The 23,276-nt window shown below is 60.9% G+C and overlaps 1 protein-coding gene across 13 annotated transcripts in view; it reads right to left on the reverse strand.

Moving 5' to 3' along the window:
* The window catches only part of VAV2 (vav guanine nucleotide exchange factor 2), a 176,365-nt gene that overhangs the window by 81,096 nt on the left and 71,993 nt on the right, over positions 1-23,276 (reverse strand). The window lies entirely within an intron of this gene.

Raw genomic sequence — 23,276 nt, forward strand, 5'->3', positions numbered from 1 at the left:
GGCTGCTGCACGCCCGGCACAGCGCCCTGGAGAGGAGCAGGGCTGGGCTCACAGCCCGCCTCTGCCGACTCCCGGGGCTGCGACACCAACCACTCCCTGAGTCTCGTTCTCCCCCAGGAGAGGGTCTGCCTCATCGGGGCCACTGAGAGTCTGTCTGCTCAGACATCATGCCTACAAAGTGCTCATCCCAGGCTCCTGTTCTGCAAGTTACCATGTGATTAATAACAACTCCTGTTCCGAGTAGGTGCTGATACATTTCAGAGATGGGGAAACAGTGGCCCAGAGAGGTCAAGAGAGTTCCCCAAGGTGACACAGCAGCCCGGGGCACAGCGCAGACGCAAACATCCCAGCATAACGCTCCCTTCCCTTCCAGCCCCTCCTCTCTCCAGTAGGACCATTTAAACAGATGCCCGGCGCCCTGGGGGGTCGGAGTATAGAGGGAAAACGAAGCAGCCCAGGTTCAGATTTCATGAGGGGATCCCAGCAGGCTCTCCCCAGACGGACAAGACTCATCAAACTCAAATTCCCGAACTGCTCGGCGAGAAGCACTTCCATCTGCCGCCCCTGCCCCAACCCGGTCCTGCCCTGTGTCCAGCCCCCTCCAGATACGCAGGACCCACCCAGCTCCCAGCCTCAGAGGCCTCCACGTGGCCATTCCACAGATCTCCAAAATGACCAGCGGCAAGCAGGGAGGAGGCTCCGCAGACGGTCACGGGGTAATGGAGGCCAGGAGAGGGCGGTGACTGACCCCGAACACAGCATAACGCACCCGAGAATGACTCACAGCTCACACAAGCTGCTCACGATTCCCAGCAGGACTGACGGGGCACCTGCCGTGCCAGACACCTGAGCACCGAGGAGGCAGGGGCAAGCCTCGACTCTGAGAGCCAGCTGCGTGTGCACGGGTGCGGGGGTGGGGGGGGGGGTGTGGGTGCACGTCTGAGGACGGGGAACGTGAACGTGGCCCGTGATGACCACTTGCTAAAGTCACAGACACCCTCTGCTGAGCGCTGGCTGTCTCAGAAACTGAGTCTGATGGGCCTTTCATGGCCACCATCCCAGCGAATCCTCACACCCCTAGAGGCCAGGCCTGCTGTGCACACTTGGGAGACGGGAAAACTGAGGCTAGGTCACCTTCCCGAAGTCCCCCGTCCGGGACACACGCCTCAGACTTCCTTGTGGGCAGCTCTCCTTCTAGCAGCAATTTCTTTTTAAAAAAGAGGGGGAGAGAACCCCAAACCATACAGAAGGGCCCTTTCTCAGCTGGCGAGACGGCAGACTGGGCCAACAAGCTGAGTGCTGTGCGCTGTCTTCCGGTAGGGGTTCTATTTCAGGGGCCGGGACGCACGGAAGTTATGAATGCAAAGAATGACAGGGTTCTTCTGTGTTTTCTCAGACAAGACTCAATGGGTTTATTGTGCAGCTGGCCCAGCCAGGGCGCCCACACTTGTGTGCTCCGAGAGGCCTTTCACAAACAACGAGCAACTTGGCTTCTGCTGTTATTCTTGGCTTTCGAGGGCTCTAAATATTTAGGAAGAACAAAAATTAAAGCAATGTTGCTTGATGTCCTTATAGTTACTAGACAGAATGCTGAAGTGTTAGGGCCAAAGGGCTTAGCAACTAGAGGGCACACACGCCACCCCTCTCCTACGCCTACCGTGGCAGACATTACTAATCAACTGCCGCACTCCTCCGCATGGAGCCAGACACAGGCCTAGAGTCCTTCCCGCGGAGTCCACACAAGGCACCAGCAGCCCGTCAGCATCGGCACAGGAGACGAAACCTGTCTGCCAACCTGCAGTCAGGGCCGAGGCCGAGTCTCATACAGGTGGAGCCCAGGACAGGGAGGAACTGCCACAGCGGAGTGAGCTGAGGCCAGGAGACCGGTCCCTGTGTCCACGTGTCCACAGTCCCAGCGGACAGAATGGCTTCTCCTGCTGCCATGACCACAGCAAAGCTCAGTCCTGAGCTCTCAGTCGCTCTGCTCCAGGCTGGAACCTGTCACTAGCAGTTTGTAAAGGGCTCCGCTCTGGATGTGTGTCACCAGACAGGAGCAGCTCCTTAAACGGGGTTAACAGGATTAACTGTCCCAGCTCTGCCGGGGGTGCCCTGCCCCCCGCTCCGCGTGGGCTGTGCGTTTCTTGGCTGGTGTCTGTGCAAGAAGGGCAACGTCAGGTCTCACCAGGGGGGGTGAGGTGAGGGGGGACCTCACTGCAGTGACCAGAGGCCCAGGGCAGGGGCTGCTGGGAACAGACGTGGGACCCCTCAGAGCCACGGGGTCAGATGAGGGGCACTGGCCCCGCGTGAAAGGTTAGGCGTGTGGGGGGCGTGAAGCACCTCAGCGGCTTCCCGAGGCGCCTTTGGCCGGTGCCTGCCCCACTCCCAGGATGGAGGAGCTGGGCTTCCCCAGAGGCATCGCTCTCCCGTGATGATGAAAAACCTCCTGGCCCACAGTCCTGCCAACTCCTCTGAAAACGTAAATGTCAAAGGCTGACATTTCCCCAACTTTTATCTCCACTTCTCATCTGCATCCCTGATAATGAATGAAAAGACACGGCACCTGCTCTCCCTCCTCCCTCCCTCTTCCCCTTCCCTCCACATACAAGCGGCTCAGACCTTTGGGCTCAGCGATCCACCAACTGTTCCCGCCTGGGCCCATGGAGCCTCAGCTCCAGGCAAACAAAGAAACGTGTGTGCAGGGGCCGGGCAGGGGATTGACAGGAGAAGGGTGTGCGCCCACGGGGACCAGTCCTGCTGGGAGGAGAGACGTGCACGGCCAACTCCCCAAAGCCACGGCTGTCCGTGCTCTTCACTTGCATCTACGTCTTGACTGTGACCTTTAATGTTTCAGCTCCTTTAAGACTCGGTGAAGGAACAAGAACGGGTGTGACAGCCCAGAGGCTGGGAGGCCGGGGTCCGGGGTCTGGACCCTGGACGGCAGTCTTGGCCCCGTCGCCACCAGGCGTGGCCTGCTTCGACCCTGCAGCTCTCCACCTGGCCTCCATCCAGGCAGACAGATTCCCAGACACCGGTGGCCAATCAGCTTCCACACGTGCATGGGAGGACCTTTAGAATGCAGACCCCCGGGCCCAGGCCAAAGGCTGGGACAGAGGTGGCGGCTCCTCCTCAGAAGGTGGCCCAAGCAGAGCATGTGTGGGGCCCGGCTGGGGGCCACCGGGGCGGGTCTGGGCTGCAGCCAGATGGTCTGCTGGGGAGGAAGAGCCCAGACAGTCCTGGGTTCAAATCCGGCCCCCCTGCCTCAGTTTGCCTGTCTGTGAAATGGGGGAGAAAAGCGTGTCTCTCATGTGACTCTGCTGGACTCGGCGGAACGTGTGTCAGGTGGCTGGCCTGCAGCAGGCGCTCACAAACAGCTCACAGAAGGGGGTTTTGCACAACCAGGGGAGCGAGGAGATCCACGCGGTGATTAAGGGTTGCCTCACCCACCCCCTATTCAGATGAAAACACAGGAAGAGGGTGAAGCTCCTGGCTTCAGGCTCGCGCCTTTGTTACGACTTAAAAAGAGGAGTTCAGGGCGAGGGCTGAAGAGGCAGACGGAGACCAGAGGCCGAGGGAGAGATGGAGAGATGAGGAGACAGACAGAGAGGGGATCTCGGACTCCAAAAAGCAGCATCATTCAGGGGTCTCCAGGGGGAGACAGGGAGGACATCCCGAGGCCTCCGGGCAGCTCTGGACCCGTTACGCCTTTGCTGAAGCCTCTGCTGAAACCTGCAGGGGAAGCAGCCAGACGGCGGCCTCAAGGGCCTGGCCCCGAGTGGGCGGAGACAGCTCTGGGCTGCCGGCTCGCCAACCCTCCTCTGCTCGGGTCGTCCCTGGGCTGCAGGAGGTCCAGCCGTAATCAGTCAGCCTCCTGCCCAGCAAGGGCTGTAACTCAGGTGAGAACTCACCTTACTGCTCCGGGGCAGTCTGCAAACTGCAGGTGGTGACCCACTGGTGAGGCGTAAACTTGGGCGGGTCCTAACGGCATTTTTTCAGTGAAGTAGGATAGGATGGGACGGAAAAGGATGGGACGGGACGGGAAGGGATGGGATGGCGTGGGATGGGATGATATGGGATGGTAAGGGGTGGGGGTGGGGGGGATGGGATGGGATAGGACAGGACAGACAATACCAGAAAAGGGAAGTAAATTAAGTATGATCTCATGAAAATGCTGTTTCAGTCTAGAGGACATGAATGATTTTAGCTCCTCTGACTTAGTCACTCATCAAATGTTTAATGCGCGTGGCTGAGTGCAGGCACCGTGCCTCGGGGTCGGGACGTAAGAGAGGGTGGATCAGATTCAGGGCCACTTTGCTCCCCAACAGACGCCATCTCAGAGCTGCGAGAGCCCCAGGAGGCTCCCTCCCATGAGATAGGCTGGACTGAAATTGTGGCCCCATTTTACAGACAGGAATTCAAGGCCCAGTGACCCGCGGACTCGCTCAAGCTTACAGTCAGCTGTGGCTCTGAGAGGAGAACCTTCTGTTATCCCCCCCGCTGTACCTTCGGTGGGGTGGGGGAGGGGTCCGTGACATGTCTCTCAGCCTCCACGCTTTCCCCTTTCCCTACAGGGCGAGCAGAGGCCGTGGTTCCAGGGGCTCCCTGCAGACAGCTTCAGGCATCCCAGACGATCGACACCTTTCATGTCCCATGGTCAGCTTTTCCAAGCTCTTCTGGGGCTGGCATCACATCTGACCTTCAAAACCAGGCTCTGAGCTGCCTCTTCACATTTCACAGGTGAGAAAAACTGCAGCTCACCGAGTTTATATGACGGCCTAAATCACAGAGTGACTTAAAGAAGGCTCAAAGGATATCTGGGGATTCGGGTGGGTGTGTGGACGAGCAGACATGTAGATGGGTGGGTGAATGGGGGATGGATGGGTGATCCGTTGGTTGGATGGGTGGACAGATGGACAGACAGACAGATGGGCAGGTGGATGATGAATGGATGAATGCACGGACGGATCGACAGATGGGTGGATGGGTGGACGGACAGATGGACAGACAGGACCAACAGCAAAGGTTCCAATGAGAACCTGCCTCCCAATCCCCACTTCTTAATTATGAGAACCTGCGCTACTGTTTATTGAGCCCTTCCTAAGTGTCATAGGATTAGCATGGCACAAACATGGTTCCTGCATGGAAGGTTCTCTCCCCCAACTCTCCACTTACTAGATGCAGACGCTGGGGACTAGAGAGAACACGAACCCTGCCCCAGGTCACCCAGCAATAAGTGGCTGACTTAGGAACTGGACCCAGTCTGTGTCAGCCGAGCCCGTGCTCCCATCAGCTGCACCGTACTCCACACGGGAGCCCGCAGTGGGCAAAAAACCCCCAACTCCTCTTCCAGGCCCAACCAGACCACATCTTCCAGCCTCGCCTGCAGTTACTGGGAACAGACATCAAGCAGGCTGCTTTGCAGACCTAGCTCACAAAACCGCCCTGCTCCTGGGGTGAAAGCCCCACTTAAAGGTGGCAAAGCCGCCATCAGCCTGGATCCCAGAAGGCCTGCGTGGAGCAGAGCCCACACACGCACGCACGCACGCACGCGCACACACTCTCTGCCCACCGGGAACTCTCTGAACGGTTCCACCACCTCCCGTGTAAGCCAGCCCAGCCCAGGTCTATCCGTCACGGCAGCTCTGCTGTCATCACACAAAACGTCACCGCCCTGCAACTCAAAACGTGAACCTAAGAATGGGCAGAGACGATCCAGTGCAAGAACAGAGATGGCTACAAGTCGGCCTTTAAAAGGGCCGGACGCTGCCCAGTCGCTGACAAGTGGGCTTCCCGCCCCAGCTCCCCTCGGTCATTAGGAATCATTAAGCAGGAACTGCACAGACCAGCAGGACTTTCTTATCAGCCAGAACCACTCATCTGCGAACACACCAGCAGCTCCGAGGAGACAAAACGGGCCAGATGATCAACCTCATTTCAATACGTTGCCCGGAAACTCACCTATCGGGGAACCTACAGCTCACTCGCTGCATATGTAGAAGCAAACCATTATAAATTGCTTTCTCCAGCTCAGCCGGCATTGCCCTTCCTTTTTTCCTCTTTCCGCATCAAGAGCAAAAAGGTCAGAAACACTTGTGCTGTCCTTCGGAATGACAAGCGGCCGGCGAGGAGTGATTCATTGCGACGGGCAACCACAGCTCCGTGTTCCAGCTCTGCCACTAGAAGGCCGGGACACAAAGGCCAGTGGGGAACACGGTCACCTCTTAGCCACCGCCTTCTGCACAGCAGTGCCGCGGTACCTAACGGATGGGGTTTTCCTTCAAGGGTGCCAAAAGGATGCAGGGAGATGGGAGGGAGCCAGACCCCAAGCCCCAAGACAGCGATACAGAATGAAAAAGAAAAAAATGCCACTCACAGAGCCAAGTGACCCGCAGCAACCCGGGAGGGGAGTGCTCGGAGGGAGGGTCTGGTAGCCTTTAGAGGGTGGGAGCTGGAAAGTGATTTCGGAGGAAAGAAAAAGTTAGGCTAAGAAAGCAAAGACTGTGGATATCTCAGAATTGGCCCACTGCTCTGTCGTGCCCTTGAACTGAGCTTTCAGTGAGATCTGAAACAATTCCCCAAATCTAGCTGCACTTCCTCGCTCGGTGGGTCCAGATCAGGACCTTCAAACGCAGGGAGAAGAGACCACCCCGAGCCTCAGCGACCAGCAGCCCAAATCTTCACGCCTCGGACTCTGTAGCTGCTGACGTCTGCGACCCAACACAGAGGGATCCCTGAGCCCCGGGCCCTCTCGGACCTGTGACGGTGGGCCCACACCGCTCTGCCTGCAGTGCACCTCCAGCGGAGCCAGCGCCTGGCAAGCCCTCAGCTCCCTCTGTGCGTGGACACTCCTCCGTCTCCACAGCCACACCCACCACGGGGGCCGCCCCGCTCTTACTTACAAGTTGAGAAAACTGAAGCCCAGAGAGGGACGGTGACAGGACCAAGGTCTCACCGCTGGTGGCGGGGACCGCACTGGAGCTCCGCTCCTAAAACACATAGGAGGCCCCGCAAAAGCAAGGACGCTGAGCACGTGTCCCAGCCACCTCCCCGGGGCCAGGAGACAGCCCTGGCCCCCACCTTACCCAAGGTGGGTGCTCAAGGAGGACAGGCTGGACCCTGGCTCCGCTCTCTGCTTGGCCCTTTCTCTGAGCGTCCACCCCACCCCCCGGGCCTCAATTTCCTACTGGGAATGAAAGGCTGTGACCTAGTTTGGCGTTCCCCTGGCTCTGATCACATCTGAGGGTCCCGGGCCACGGCGCACAGGACAGACCCAAAGGGCCTGGTGAGGCCCCTGGTGAGGGGGCCAAGCAGAGCCCCCAGGGACGTCACAGCTGTAAACGGTCCAGGGCCAGGAGCCTGGAGAGGAGGACGGCACGTGGCCCGGGGCCTCTGAGACCAGCTGAGCACTACACTGAGCCCAAGAGGGGAGATGGGAAGGGGGCGGGGGCCATCCCCGTTCCTCCCCGTGTTCTCTGCCACCAGCATCCCTGCCCTCTCTGTGTCTCTGAGGCTACGCTTGGCGGGGGGTTGCGATTTAATATCCCCTCCATCCTGACACCCTCCGGAGACCTGGAAGAGGAGGGCCGAGCGGCAGCCCCCGTCCCCCGGCACCATCCCCTCCCCACTGCAACCAGCTAAGGTGGCCAGCTGCCCCGGCCAGTGTGTAAGGGTGATGGGCCAGCGCCCGTAACTCGAGAGGAGAAGGAAGCCGAGGACCCAGCCGGAGCAGGAAACGCCGGGGGCAGCACTCCATAACCCTGGGAACCAGGAAAGAAGAGGCTGGAAGGGAAGCTGGATCCAGGTGTCCTCACGGAACACAGCGAGGGGTCAGGTGTGAACGGAGCATGCAGAGCGCCCAGCCATGAGGCTCAGGGGCGCCTGCAGCACACCGTGTCCATCCAAGAGTCCCTGGGCACCGGCTGTCTATGGTGTCTGACCCATAACATCGAGGCAAGCGCTCCGTGATCACAGGGCTGGGAGAGGACCAGGGAGACCCTGAGCTGGAGCTCTTCCCAACGAGGAGGGTTTGCAGGAATCGGTCAGGAAACGTAAAATCCTTAGTGGAAGGAGCTTGGCCACCACCTGGTCCAAATTCTTCAATCCGCAGATGGGAAACCTAAAACCCAGCTAGGGAGATGTAAGTGATTTGCAAAGGCCACCCAGTAGCTTCCAGGCAGAGCCAGCCGGGGAGGCAGGGACGCCACTTGGAGCTCCAGGTCCCTGCCCTGACCGTCTTCATTGACAACCTCAGCTGACGTGCGTCCAGGCCTCCCCCCGGCCAAGTCTTTACCAGGCTTATTTCTGTTTATTCTCCAAAACGCCCCCTCCACCAGGAGACACTCCTGCCAACCTTCCCATTTCACAGAGGAGCAACTGAGGCTTGAGGATTCACAGCTGACAAGTGGTGAGCAGAGGTGGACCCAGGTCACCCATCCAGCTGTGGGGCTCCAGATCTCCACCCCGGCCCTGCCCCAGCAAGGCTGGCTCCTCCACCCAACCTGAGGCCAAGAGACAGCAGCGCAGGATCGTAAACCCTGGAAGAGTAGGGCTGCTAAGTGAGGCCCCGAGGCCAGGAAGCCCGCCCACCACAACGGTGGCTTTGGGAGCCTGACGGGGTGGGTCGCCCCAGGCCGCCACTCACCGTCTGTGAATGCGGCTCACCACCCCCCTCCACATTCCCTCCCACCTCCCTGTTAGCACAGCTGCTGATGGAGCTGCCCGGGCAGCAGAAGGCGAGCACAGGCCGGGCCTCCCCTCCCCCATCTGGCAGGTAAGAGGTGGGATGAAGGTGTGTCAAAACGTAGGAAGCATCTCAAAGCCAGCTTCAGACGGGCAGCGACACAGCTCCCCGCTGATCCAGGGTGAGGCCACAAAGTCACGAGTCACTGCCCCGAAGGTACGAGCATCCCAAGGGCGGCCCAGGGCTGGGATGCCCACACACTTCACAGAACAGCACTGGGCAGGGTGGGAGGAGCCCCCCATCCCAGGAGGAGGCCTTGCCCTCCCGAAGGGCCCCCGCTACACTCTTCCCTTCCCTCTTCCTAGTGGCGGAGACGGTGAACCAAGGGGCCAGGCAGCAGGCGTCTACAAGGCCGGCTCCCTGAGCAGGTCCCCAGGGCCCACCCCAGACACACCTAACTCCGCTGCTGCAGCGACTCCCGCCTCGGCACGTGTGGTTTGGCCCCAGCACAATGCCGTGGGGTCAGGACCATCTTCCCCAATTTCCAGACGAGGGGATTGCGACCTCACTTGCCGGGGACCCAACTGTAAGAGGCGGCTGGCTCCAGGCTGCCTGACCCCAAGCCCTTTCTAAGAGGCGTCTTCTGCATTTTCACACCCTCCTCAGACTTCACGTAGCTGCTGAGAAACAGGGAGTGGATTCTGTTTTCCTCCATCCCGTCCTAGAACTGCACTGGGGGATACTGGGTACTGAGGTGGTGGCGGTCTTCCAGCACACAGTTCCGAGGGACGCCAAGCCACAACCCCTGGAGGCGGGGGATCCACACCCCCGGGCAACCTGGCAACGCTGCCGCGTCTCAGAGCCTCACACCAACCAGGGGCCTCGTTGAAGAAGCCTACGCTCAAGTGAGCCTGAGCCCTGACCATGAACCTGAGCTCTGACCCTGACCCCCAGCCTGGCACCGGGCTGCAAAGTTACCCCACTGCCTCACCGAATCCTCAACCACATGAGGAGGTGATACTGTGTCCCTTGTCCGATAACGAAACTGAGGGTCAGAGTGGTCACCCACACACAGTAGCAGAGATGACTAAGAACGTGGATGGTCTGATTAGCGCCTCAGCCTCCGGTCTGAGCCTCACCCAGGAATCCCCGCCCCGGCATTTCCGGCTCATTGGCTCCCTGGGCCTTCCTCATCTGTCACACTCCCAGCTTGCTAATGGGGGCGAGGTGAGGGCAGCCAGCACCTGGCGAGGGCCGCTGACTCAGAGCTGCTCTACTGCTCTCCCTGATTAATGGCCATTTTAATGGGAAGGGGAACAAAAGTTGTATCTTTAAGCCACGGCAATAATTTTCCAATATACACACTTATCTCTGAAGTGATGACTTAGCAACTCAGTTATTAACTGCAAGCACAACCCCAGTGCACTGGGCGGCACAAGCCGCAGAATCTCTCCTCTGCCGGATCAGCCCTCGCCCACTCCTTGCTCCTGACGCCAGCGCCTGCAGAGCCTTTGAAGCTCTGGCTACCCTGCAGCCCTGCAGTGTTTACTTTCTCCCTGGGCTTTCTGATGACAAAGGAGGGTGTGGCTCTGCCCCTCCCAGGTCCCAGCGCCAGGCAGAGTTCAGCTTGCGCTGTGTTCATAGGCTCCCGGCTCTGCTGACCTCCCGCAGGACAGGGATCAGGGACGTCAGGGATGACCATCGGCGCCACAGCAGCCACGGAGCTGCGTGAGGACGGCCTCGAGCAGCTACACAAATTACAAGACAAACTGCAAACCCAAGCGCGTTCATGGCTGGGTGGGTGTTTCTGGAAAGATCTGACAGCACTGAGCATTAAGAAAGGTTGTTCTGGGGCTTCCCTGGTGGCACAGTGGTTAAGAATCCACCTGCCAATGCAGGGGACACAGGTTCGAGCCCTGGTCCGGGAAGATCCCACATGCCGCGGAGCAACTAAGCCCGTGCGCCACAACTACTGAGCCCGCGAGCCACAACTACTAAAGCCCGTGCACCTAGAGCCTGTGCTCCGCAACAAGAGAAGCTACCGCAATGAGAAGCCCGCGCACCGCAACGAAGAGAAGCCCCCGCTCACCGCAACGAACAGTAGCCCCCGCTCACCGCAACTAGAGAAAGCCCGTGCACAGCAACAAAGACCCAACGTAGCCAAAACTAAATTAATTTTTTTTAAAAAAAAAGAAAGGTTGTTCTGAGTCTGACAGACAAGGGTCCCCATCCCCCCCCAACAGAGGAGGCAATGCTGAGTGCAGCTGAGTCCCAGGGTCTCCTTGCCCGAGAAACGGGGGCCATACACACCCTGGTGGTTGAGAAGGTCCACCCAGCCTGTGGGTTCACTGTCACAGTCATAATCATCACTTCTGCCCTTCCTGGGGGAGCAGCCCCCCACTTCCACCACCTCCAAGCCTTCTGTGGTTGTCTGTCACTGCACACTGGTTAGCGTTCGCTGTGGACTGAATGTCTGCGTCCCCCCCAGATTCTTGCATTGAAGCCCTAACCCCCGATGCAACTGTCTTTGGAGGCAATTAGGTCATGAGGGTGGAGCCTCATGAAGGGCATTGGTGCCCTGAGGAGAGGAGACTGGGGAATGTTCTCTGTTTCTCTCCAACACATGGGGACACAGCGAGAACGTGACCGTCTGCCAACCAGGAAGGGAGCCCCTACCAGAGCCCAACCGTCTGGGGGCCTGATCTCAGACTTCCAGCCTCCAGAGATGTGAGAAATAAACGTGTGTTGTTCCAGCCAGCCAGTCGATGGCATTTTTGTCATAGCATCGCTGACAGGACAGCCTTGAAGAGGTGATGCTGCAGACGCTGCAGAATTACCAGCAGTCGTGGCACAATTCCCGGGAAGCCACACCTGGGAGCTGGGGGAGACCCCCAAGCAGCAGCTCCAACACACTGCCCTCAGCAGGAGTCCCCATCCCTGCCGGGGATGGCGGGGAGGCTCCAAATGGGTCAGCAGAGTGGGAGGGTGGGGAGAAGCTGAGGGCAGCAGCTGACCACGGGCTAGGGAGCGCCTGCCTACCTTGTTCATGCGTCCTGGGAATTCCGCCTTTGACTCCCTGCACGAGGGAGCAAGGATGGGGACCCTGCTGAGGGGTCAGGCACCTGCCCGCCCCCATCTCAGGGGCCTGTGGAACAGCCTTCCACAGGGGACAGAGTGCCAGGCTTGGTGTCGCTAAACCCGGCTTGATATCCAGCTGCAGCCTGTCCCCGCCATCTCGGCCATGCCCTGAGGTCTCGGGGGTCTCAGGCCCTCATCTGTAGCGTGGGGACGATAACGAGGCTGGGGGTCCTCACCCACGTGTTGAGCGAGCAGCGCAACATGCCAGCACTGTGCCGGGGACGAGAGGCCAGAAGTGACTTCTGCAGCTCACAGGACCCAGTGCGTGCTCAGTGTTACGAGGACAGGAGCACAGGAGGGGACCTAACCAAACTTGGGGTGGGGGGGGCATCAGGGAAGGCCTCCTGGAGGAGGTGCCTGCCACTCAACCTCAGACCCAAGGGATGAACTGGACTCGCTGGGGGACCTGCTAGCATGTGTCACAGTGCCGGCATGTGTGCAGTGGGCTCTCCTTAAATGAGGGCGCGCTGTCCACAGGACGGCCTCAGGAAGTGGCCTCCCCGGCACCTGACGCTGCAGAGGGTGGCCGGCTCACGCGGACCATGAAGAACCTCTCTCCCTTCCGAAGCAGTATCAGCCCAAGAATCCCTGCTGCCCGGCAACCGCGAGCCCCGTTTGTGCAAAGGAAACCCTCGGCAGGAAAGGAGTCTAAAGTGATTTTCCCTCCCCTGCACGTTGTGAGGAAGGAGACAGATGGAAAACAGCCACAGACAAAGCTCCGGATCGCTCCCCGAAAAGAAGCTTCATCGCGATTCCTGCTTAATCCTGGCGCGTCAGGGCCCTTCCCGTGCCAGCCACTTCACGGATCTCTTCCTCCCTGAGGGTAGGCTTCAAAGATGCATTTTTCCCAGAACAGATTCTCCGTGACCACAAGGGAGAGGCCGGCCCGAAGTGGAGGAGAAAGAGCCGCTGCCTGGGGAGGGCAGCAGAGGAAGGGCCCACCCACGCCCCACTGCCGGGGCTCGGCTCCCCCACCTGGCCCGCAGGAACAATCTCCCACGCTCCATCCCTGGGCCCCCGCCCCCTCCCCCTCTCTGTTCCTTCCCTCCTGAGACGCAGGGAGGGACGTCCCCAAGGCTGCACTGAGGCTTCATGCCCCACTCACCACTCCTCAAGCAGGTGGACTCTGCTTCGTTGCTTCCCCCAATGATTCAGAGAGGGTCCTGGTAAATGACACTGACCCTCTGCAAGCAGTCCAGACGGGGGCTGGCGACATGGCCCCGAGGGCAACACAGCAAGAAGTGGGGGGGTGGGGGCGGGGGGGGATAGCAGAGCCAGCTGGTGACCTGCTGGGGCAGCTCAGGAACGTGAAGATGAACAGGAACATAGCGAAACAACCCGCTGTGCTCACCCACGCGGTCCCCACCACGGCAGGCGGGTGCCAGGGAGGCAGGCCTGGGTGTCGTGGGAGCAGCCCCCAGGGAGGTGGGCTGCCACCGGGGGCGCTCCGTCACGAGAGGAATACAAGCTGGTGCTGGCATTGCACAGGCCATCGGACCAGAAGACTTCCCAGATCCGGGGCCGCTCTGGAGGTCAAGGGCACCGCAAAACCCTCACCTGAGGCCCGCGGCCGACTGACGACTTTGCTTGCATGGATTCCAGCGGCTCTCACGGCCGAGGAGCGGGCACTCGAAACGAACGGTGAGCAATCAGGACACCAGCAGCAGAACAGAATAAAACCAGCACACGCGCACGCACACGCTTGGCAGGCCACCGGGGTGAGGCCCCAGAGGCACACGGTGAGCAAACGCATCGATGACGTGCCACCTCCTTGGGCCGTGACTTAACGGCCCCCCGCGCCTGAGCTGCTCCCTCGGCCGGGAGCGCCCTCACCTGCCTCCTGCCCGACCTCAGCCTCCTCCAAAGGGCCCTCCAAGGTCACTCATCGAACGAGTACTTCCTTCTGTTCCTGGGCCCTCGCTGGAGTCAGCCCCCTGCCCTCGCTGCAGTCAGCCCCCTGCCCTCGCTGCAGTCAGCCCCCTGCCCTCGCTGGAGTCAGCCCCCTGCCCTCGCTGGAGTCAGCCCCCTGCCCTCGCTGGGTCCCGCCATGCTCTGCGGGCCGATTAGGGCAGCCACTCCCGCCCCACGGGGTGTGGTGGGAACTCCCCAGGCGCCCAGGAGATGCTGGCTCCATCCTGTCTCTCAGTCCTGGTTACCTGGTGGCTTTATTCTGTGAAAATTCATCGAGCTGTCCGCTTACGACAGACACTTTTTCTGTATGTGCAGGATACTTGGAGAAGTTATGTTTAGGGGAAAAAATCTAGAGATTTCAAAGACATTTAATCAGCTTCATTCATTCAAAAACACACAGCTCGGGCTTCCCTGGTGGCGCAGTGGTTGAGAGTCCGCCTGCCGATTCAGGGGACACGGGTTCGTGCCCCGGTCTGGGAGGATCCCGCATGCCGCGGAGCGGCTGGGCCCGTGAGCCATGGCCACTGAGCCTGCGCGTCCGGAGCCTGTGCTCCGCGACGGGAGAGGCCACAACAGTGAGAGGCCTGTGTACCGCAAAAAAAAAAACAAAAAAACACAGCTCAAGGCCTTCTGATGAGATAGACACTTGGTGAGAACATGGAATATAGAGGAAGGAAACGGCCAGAGATGGGCAGGGGTCGCCCAGGGACACCTCGGCCCCGGCCTCAGATCCACACGCGCCCCCAACCCCAACCCAGGCAGAAGGAGCACGAAGGAGGCCACACAGGAGGGGCTCAGGGCTGTCCCAGCTCATCCTCGTCCCATAAATGCAGAGACTCCGCCCCTTGCAGAAGGGCCCCATCCACGCAGCGTCCACCGGCTCTGCCTGTGACACCCACGCAGACAGGCCGGGTGGGGATGACTCCGGCCCCGCAGAAGCCTCGCTCCAGAGGCTGGGAAGGCACGACCATATTCATAAACGCCTGTGAATCTTTTCCGAGGCAGTGGCTTCCTTTGCTCCAGAGCGCCCTGCGATTCTTCCAAACCCCCGAGCGCATGGGCCGTGGGGGATGCGTGAGGTCCAGCGGCCACCTGCTCGGCCCACGGCCGGCTGCCCTGGAGACCCCCACCTCCCGCCCTGGCTTCTCTGGCGACTTCAAGGTCTGTGTGCTCAGGGGTCCCTGTCACATCGATGGCAGCCGCGGCCCCGTGACGTGGCTTTCTCAGGGCTCTTTCATTCCGAAACAAGACTGGATCTGAGGACACCAACTTGCCTGCAGCCGAGCGGCGGCCCTTGTTCCTGCAAAAGCCCACCGTGCGCTCACGAGGGCCTCATGCAATCACGCAGCAGAGCGCGGACGATCCCTTCACCCTGTTCACCAGCCCGCGCGTCCTAGGGGGGCCGGAGAGACATGACCCCGGGGCAGCCCTGCTCCCAAGGCATGGCCCCAAGGTGACGGGTGACATCCCTGTGGCCCACACACCCCGTCCCTCCAGAACCATCCAACAGCTCTGACATGAAGGGCCTTCCGTAGCCCGTCACCCCGGGATGCTCAGGACCCCCGGGGTGGAGGCAAGCCCACGCCCCGCAATGCCCCCGGGCCGGTCCCCAAGCGCCCCCTCCCCCGCTTCTCTCTGGGCCAGAGGGAGCCATGGCTCCTCGACCAGCTCCCACCGTGGGTGCCCGTCCATGACAACCCAGCTCAGGTGTTCAAAGCTCAGACCACAGCTCTCGCTTTTCTGGGGACCCACCTCTGAGAAGACTGTGCTGGACAACAGGACAGAACCTCGGTTACAAATCTCAGATGAGCTCGCACAGAGGCTGGTCCACCAGAGGTGGGCGGGGAGGCCCAGCGCGGCCCAGAGCAGAGCCAGCTGCCCCCGGAGGCCTTAGGAAGCCGCGAAGGCCTCAGGGAGGGCGGGGGGGGCTGGCGCAAGGTCTGATCTTGTGGCCCCAACGGCAGGTGGAGCAATTCACAGGCCCTCCCACTCCAGGAGCCGTCTGCACCCAGGTGGGCAGCTGAGCTCAGGTAGAGGCCCTCCGGAGGCCCCTGCCTCACTCTCTGACATTCCTTCCAATCAAAGGGTCCCAGGCCTGCACCTCACACGGGATGGGAGCCTAATGCTGCTCGATGGGCCTCGGGGACCCCTGAGGGGCATCCCACATGGGAACCGATCCTCCCATCAGCCTTCAGGGTCCACCTCAATGGCCTTTTGTCCAGGAGCCGTCACCAGGGGCCGCCCGCCCCGTGCCCCTTGGGGTGCTATCACCTCCCTCCCCATCACAGGGTGAGGACGACATCGCCAGGGGCTCATTCTGCACGGAGTCCCGGGGGCCTGGAATCAAGGGGTGGGGTTACAGGGGGTCTGGGGGCCCCGGCCAGGGCTGAGGAACCCGGGTGGTGCGGGCACCCAGCAAAGTCCCGGAAGCACAGACCTGAAGCATCAGTCTAGTACCCAGCGTGCGCTCAGCAAACGCTTTTCCACAAAAGAAAACTGGAGCCAGGCTGTCCGGGCCCCACCGCCCCGGCCCCGGCTCGGGCAGCTGCTCACCTCGCCCTGCCTCAGCTTCCCCGTCTATTGAAAGAAAGCTCATGGGTGTAAGTGATTAGTGCCCGTCTCACTGGGTCACCGTGGAAACTAAACATGCACGCTGGGCACACAGAGGGCCCACTGCCTGCACGAGTGCACGAGGAGGTGTTTGCCATTGTCAGCAGGGCGCTGTCACCCCACGTGCAGCTGAAGAGGCCCTTATGAATGACGGAGAGAGAACCCTGACCAAAGGAAGGACTTCTCAGAACCCACGTCTGCTCAGGGGTGGCCCCAAGGGCCACTGGGCTCACCCCGCCTGTACACTGCAGCATCTGGCCCCCATCACCCACCTGCCTGAGAGCTTCCACGACCCTCGAGGACTCGCTGACCCTCCGAGCCACCCACCTGCTCAGCAAGCATGGCGATGACCCCGTGAGACAGACAGCAAACTGAGCCAGAGAACAGCCGGGCCACGGCCCCCGGGTGCTGCGTAGAAAGGCCAAGTGGGCCTGGGACTCCGGCCTGCAGAGGCCTCCCCTGTGATCTGCACCCTGGTCTCCCGCGGCCCCGTGCAGAGGGCTCCCCTTCCCAAGGCAGGCCCTCGACACCTGCACCAGGTCAGCTGGACATACAGGGGAGCAGGTCTTGCACTCTGCGTCCTAACAGGCCGGGACCCGTCTGCAGAGGCCCCTGGGTGACTGCAGTCACACATCGGCACCCTCTCAACCACAGCCAGCGGCCGGGCCGCCGCGCATCTCAAGCCGAGACCCGCACGGGGCTGCCCCGTGTCCCAGCACATCTCGGCCAAAAGCAGGAATCTGGGGACAGCACAGGACAGGCACCCTGCTCACGGCCCAGCCTCCCGAGGAGAGGGAAGTGGTAACCTCACGTAGCGTCGCGGGGCCAGATTCAGAGAGGCTCAGTCCCCTGCCTGCGGTGGCCCAGCTAGAAACGGCGTGTCCGGGACTCACACCCAGCTCAGGCCTGACCAGACAAGGAGCGGCCCCAGACTTAAGGCACCACGAGCATCCTCTCTTCCCTCTGGGTTGGGGTCTGTGAGGCCCAAGTGTCCGGTGGGTACAAACCCCTTCCCCTACGGGGGACAAGGAGAGAAGACAGGATGTGGAAGCGAGCGGAGCGCGCTCCTCTCCTGGGGCACGCGGGCGCTGTGCTCACCCCCCGAGAGGCTAAGTCCCCACGGCAGGACACGTCTCTACGACCTGGCAGTTCCACCACCGGGGGGTCAGGCTTTCAGCCACCCAAAGAGACGTGAACTCAGCAAGCGCAAAAGCCTGCTTTCGTGCAAACACTCCCGGAAACCTACCAGGACGACTAGCCACTTGGGCAGGGGGAAAAGTCGGGCTGTGGACAAGTTTTCCAAAATGCAGGGAGAGGCTCAGGGGCTGACACTGCCCTGCAGGCACCTTCTCGGTCTGTCCCCGCCCAGAGGGTAGCACTTCCTTTCCAGGTCACACAGAGGCTGGTCTTTCTCCCCTGCAGCGGTGGGGGGGGGGGGGGGCCTCCTGGTGGAGGGTGTTAATCCCAGGGTGGGTCCCTGGGCTCAGGCCCACTCGGGGAGGGCGCCAGCAGGCAGCCGCCTGGCGTGGCCGGGGACAGCAGGGCCCGTCACAAGCCGCGCCGCCTTCTGGGGTGGGGCAGGCTGGGCCGGGGGCCATCTGCTGGGCCCACTCAGGGGGAAGTGACCGCTTCACCCCGGCAGAGCCCTCAGGGATTCCCTGCAGAAACTAACTGCCTGGAAGCATAAATAACACCGCCCAGGGATGGGGTGGGGCGGGGCCGCTGAATGAGGAACAAAGCAGGCCTCAGCTGCTCTGAGTCCACCCACCGCCCCCAGGGAGGGCGTTCCTGGGAAGCAGCCCGGCTTGCAGAGGTGTGGACAGCTGGGCCCAGGGAACACTCTGGGTCCTGTGAACCCACCTCTCTAAAACCATCGATCACCAGCCAGCAGCCCCCCCGCCCCAGTGGACCCCCCCCCAGCCCCCAAACACACACACAGGACCCACACTCATCCCAGGAGGTGCCAGGAGAGTCCGCTCTCCTATCTGACCAGCACCCTCCCTGACGCCAGCGCCCACGGATGGCAGGAGAGAGCCACGGGAGACACAACGGTGCTCATCACAGCCGCCCACCAGCCCATCTCCACCTTCCCACGGGGGACCCATAAGCCCCAGGGGAGGTGGGGCGAGCCCGCCACCCCACTGAAAGATGAGGGATGGAGGCCCGGAGGGGAGGCAACTACCCGAGGTCACGCTGGCGACAGAGCATCCCAGCCACCTGGGGACCCCCAGCTCCCCGCCCAGGACGGCCCTGGACGCAGGTGGAAGGGAAAGCCAGGGTGCTGGATCAGCCTCCCGCCACCTGCCCCCTCGGAAGCAGAACAACAAACAACGCCCTGGAGAGAAAGCGGCTGCTCCTGGGGCCTTCCCTTCAGAGGGCGGCTGAAGGGGGCACCCACGCACCCCGCCACGCCCGGCTCGGATGGGGAAGGCGCCGGGAGTCCAGGCCCGCGGGGAGCGAGGTCAGACCTGGGCTCAGGTCCTGGCCGCGCCACTACGGGCTGCTCCCCACTCTGCGCACGAGGATCCCATCCACGATGGGGGTCCCCGGGGAGACACCTCGATGTCTGATGGGGCTCCCCGTGCCCACCCCCCCCCAGGGGATGTCTGGGCCCCCCGGCCTGCCTTCGGCAAGCATCTTGCTAGGTCAGCTTAGCCCCCAGCCTCTTCTTAGCAGCCTTCCTCCTCTGCAGCTGCGATCCCCACCCGCACGGGCTGTGTCCGGCGCTGAACCGGCCTCCTTCCCCTTCTGCAACAGCTCCGACCACAGGCTGCTTTTACCACCAGAACTACTGCCCAGGTCTGGTTCGCTTCACCAGGAAGTGGTGACGGCTGCACGGCAAGGTGACTGTACTTAACGCCACAGAACTTACACTTCGAAGCTGTTGGGAGGTAAACGTTGTGTGTTTTCTACCACAATTTAAAAAAGCCGCTGTGAGTACAGACGACCGCACCTTCGGCCCCTCGGCTCTGGAACAAGGTCACGGACGCTCCCTCCCGCTTCCTCACAGGCCGGGTGGGCCCACACGACAGTCTGGGTCCCCCTGAGCGCCTTCTGCACAAACCACTGCGTCTGTCCTCCGGCCTCGCTGCGCCCAGGCGACACCGACGTCCTCCGAAGTGTCAAAGCAAAACAATCCGGGATGTTGCCCCAATTAGTGTCATAGCCTCTGCTAACTGATTTGTTCCAGAGGGCGTCATCCCATCAGCTGGCTTCAATATACTTAACGTCTAATTTCCAGATCCAGAGAGGCTGCCATTAGCGAGATGAATTGTAAGCACACACAATTTCATCTTCCTCTCTCTGCAGAAACAAAAGTGACACTTCTCCCAACTAAAGGACGGAGCCCTGGCGAGATGGCCAGTCGTTCAGGAAGACAATACGCCACCACCATTTAAATGAGGTACCCATCAAGTACATCCCTGCCGGGCACCACACAGGGGTCAGATCTGAGAGCCCCTGGAGTGCGGGTTTTGGGGATGCAGAGACTTGACCTCCAGAAACCTCACCTCTGACCTTCTCCACGGTGCGCTGGGGGAGGCCTGAGATAGGACGAAGGGAGAGAAGGGACTTGGGTTCTGAGCTGGAAGGGGTGTCAGCCATCGACCTCTGTTCTGCCCTTGACTTGGGAAGTCGAGGCCCAGGGAGGCCAGGCCTTGCCCAAGGTCATACCCAAGGTCATAAAACCATGGACGAGAGGCCAGAAACGTGGGGACAAATGCAGTGTGACCCTAGACAAGTGGCTCCTATCTCTTGGCCTGGGCTCCTTGTCCAGGAAATTAGGATAGTCACGGCCCCCACCCTAGCACGAGGGCTGAGGACCAAAGGGGCTCGGGGATGTGACACCTAGAAGGGCCCCTGAGGCCTTAAAGCACAGCTCTCTGTTCACGAGCCGTTACATTTAGAAACATGGATTTTCTGGTTTCTTCCCTGTCCCCCAGTTCAACCGAATCGGGCTTTCCAAACGTGATGGTACTTTCCGAATGCTTCGAATGTTAATACTGATACAAGACGGGGGGCCCCGCAGCCTCGCCGAGGAGGACTCGGGCTGGACTATTAGTGTTTCCATGAATAACGCACGAGCCGGAGGGGCCACTCCTGGGATGACCCCACGAGTTACTATCTCTGCAGTGGGAGGGGCGGCAGACCCGGCAGGGGACCAGCAAAGGCTAATTGACACCATCCCGGCACACGTGGGTGTGGAGGACAGGCAGGCCCAGAGCCCTGCACACGGGCTGAGGTCTTAGGGGGTGAAACCAGGGTGCGAGCCAAAGACAGGGCCTGGCGGACAGCTGCTCCCATGGAGTCGAGCAGCTCTGGCCTTGAACCCAGCCCTGCGTGACCACACAGGGCAGTCTGTGCCTCGGTCTCCCTGTCTGACGGCGTCCACCTCGCAACGGCCGTTGGGACTCAAGGAGTCATATTTGCAGTGAGCAAATGTAACGCACTGTAATGTAATGTAAACGCACTGTGTAAACGCACTGTGGTTCCCAGCTCCTGATCAGATTCCTTTCTCCCCCGCAAGAAAAGCCGAGGAAAAAACCCCAAGAGAGGGAGGGAACGGGAGCTTAGCTGTCCCCACCTGTGGCAAAGACTCCTAGCCACCCCGCCCCCAGATCCCTCTCCCTCTTCGGTGGGAGATGAGTTCCAGATGAACACAGGGCTGCCGGGCTACAGACCCCACTTCCCATCCACCCTTGCAGCCAGACGTGACCTTGTAGTCGTGTTCTGAACATCAGGTAAAAAAGAAAAAGCTGTGAGGAAGACCTCCGCTCTTAAAAGAAAAGTGCTGCCTCCCCCTTTTTCTTCCCTGATGCATGGAATAGAGGGTGGGTGTGATAGCAGGAGCCAAGCGGCCTGCACCACGAGGAGGCCACATGCTGGGGACGGAGATGGCGGAGCGAGGGATGTTGGGAGCCTGAGCCGCGGGGACTGTGGTGCTGCCTAGACTTCTGCCCTAGAGAGAGAAAGCCTCTGGCTTCTTCAGCTGCTTCTACAAGATCTCCTGTTTCCGCAGCCGCACCCATCTCACCACCGGCCAACAAGGACTGCCCATCGTTTAGAACTGACGTACAAAAACATTCAGACATCCTAATATTCATTTGGGCATTTTCTGGTCTGAAAAAAAAGTGCAAAAGAAACGAGCCTTTTCTCGCCAAGGCTCTTGTGGGTGAGAACCAGAATCCTGCCCAAGGTAGTGGCACCAAATAAGGGCTCACAGGGAACAGAGGAATCTCGGCGACCCACGGGCAGCAGTGGCCTGGGTGCAGGGAGACTGCCAGGACCACCCTGGGCGACCCTGTCTCCAAACTCAGCTTCTGCAAGCAGTGGCGCCTCTCCTCCCTTACGCCAGCTCTCGGCCGCACTCACCCACTCTCTCCTGCCCTCTCCTCCTGACCACCTTCCCTGTCCACCAACAGTCCAGCAGGACCACCAGCCAGCCTCCCTGCTCCTGGAATCGGGCTCCAGCCAGCACCCCTGACCAGCTCCGCATCCAACTGCCCAGAAGAGGGGTCAGCCAGGCCCTGCTTGTTGTGCTGAGCCAGGTCACAGGACACAGGACACAGGGCAAGGACTCAGGGCACAGGAGAGAGGGGACAGGGCACAGGGCATAAGACACAGGGCAAAAAACACGGGGGACGGGACCCAGGTCAGAGGACAGGAACACAAGATAAAAACACAGGGCACAAGTCACAGGGCAAGGACTCAGGACACAGGGCACAGACCACTGGGCCCCGGCCAGCCCAAGGCATGGGACGTCCTAAGTCAGGTGCCCGCCCCCAGCCCAGGCAGCTACGGCCGCGCCAGGGGCGAGGCTAAGTGGTCAAGAGTGGAGAACAGAACATCCGACCCCAGGCCCAAGCCCACCCCCAGCAGCAATCGCGCTGGGACACGAAGCCACGCCTGCCTCCGCGAGCCTCAGTTTCCCCTCCACAAATGGAGGGAGCACCCTAGGGTTCCTAACAGCCTCTTCTGTGCCGGCACTGCCGGTTCTCTGGAGACCGCCCCTCCAGCCCCCTGCACACCAGGCTGCAGGGCCGAGGCTGGTCCGGGTGTTGGACCAGAGGCAGGACCCTGGCAGGACCAGGGGCGATTCTTCTAAGGGGGCACCTGAGGCCGCCAGCCACCCTCCTGGGGTCTGGAGCGAGACTCGCCCGACCCACTCCCCCAGGCTTCCCCGGTGGTCAGTGTGCCCATGGTCTCAGTATAAGGGGCCCATGGGGCCAAAGAAGGCAGCTTGTCCTCCCACCAACAGAGAACATTCCGGGCGTGGGCCTGATACCTCACACGAGGACCAGCCCTCTCGGGGACAAGGAGACGAAGCAGAAGCAAGAGGAAGGGGCGGGAGGAGACAGGTGAGCCAGCCCTATGCCATCACCCTGTGCCCCCGACACGCCACTGCTGCTCCCCAGCTCCAGTGTGCTCACCCACAGAGGGTGGCAACGGGGGAACGAGGGGAGACCCAGCATGAGGCAGAGTGTGGGGGCAAGGGTGGTGGTGTGGAGGATGGAGAGAGGATGGGGGGGGAGGATGGGATGGGTGGAGGGGAGGGGAGGGAGGGAGGGAGGGATGCGGGGACGGGGTCCAGGGGAGGGATGCGGGGACGGGGTGGAGGGGAAGGATGGAGAGTAGGGAGGGTGGGGAGGGAGGGCGGCAAATTGTAAGACCTTGTGTGAGGGGCCCCTCGGGTAGCCACGGGGAGAGGCTGACTCCCAGGGTGAGTGTTTGGGGCTGTGCAGACTGGATTCAAGGCCATCCTGGCTCACGCGGAGGCGAGCGCTTTGTGAGCTGGGGAGCGTCCTCTGAGCACAAACAGGCCTGTTTATTTTGGAAACGTGGGCCGGAGGCTGAGGGGGCAGGGAAAGTGGACACCCTGTAGAGAAGGCTCAGACCACAGTCTATCAACACACACTCACGCTGAGACAGAATTAAGTCACCT

Source organism: Globicephala melas, chromosome 6 (genome assembly GCF_963455315.2).
Source record: "Globicephala melas chromosome 6, mGloMel1.2, whole genome shotgun sequence".
Lineage (NCBI taxonomy): Eukaryota > Metazoa > Chordata > Mammalia > Artiodactyla > Delphinidae > Globicephala > Globicephala melas.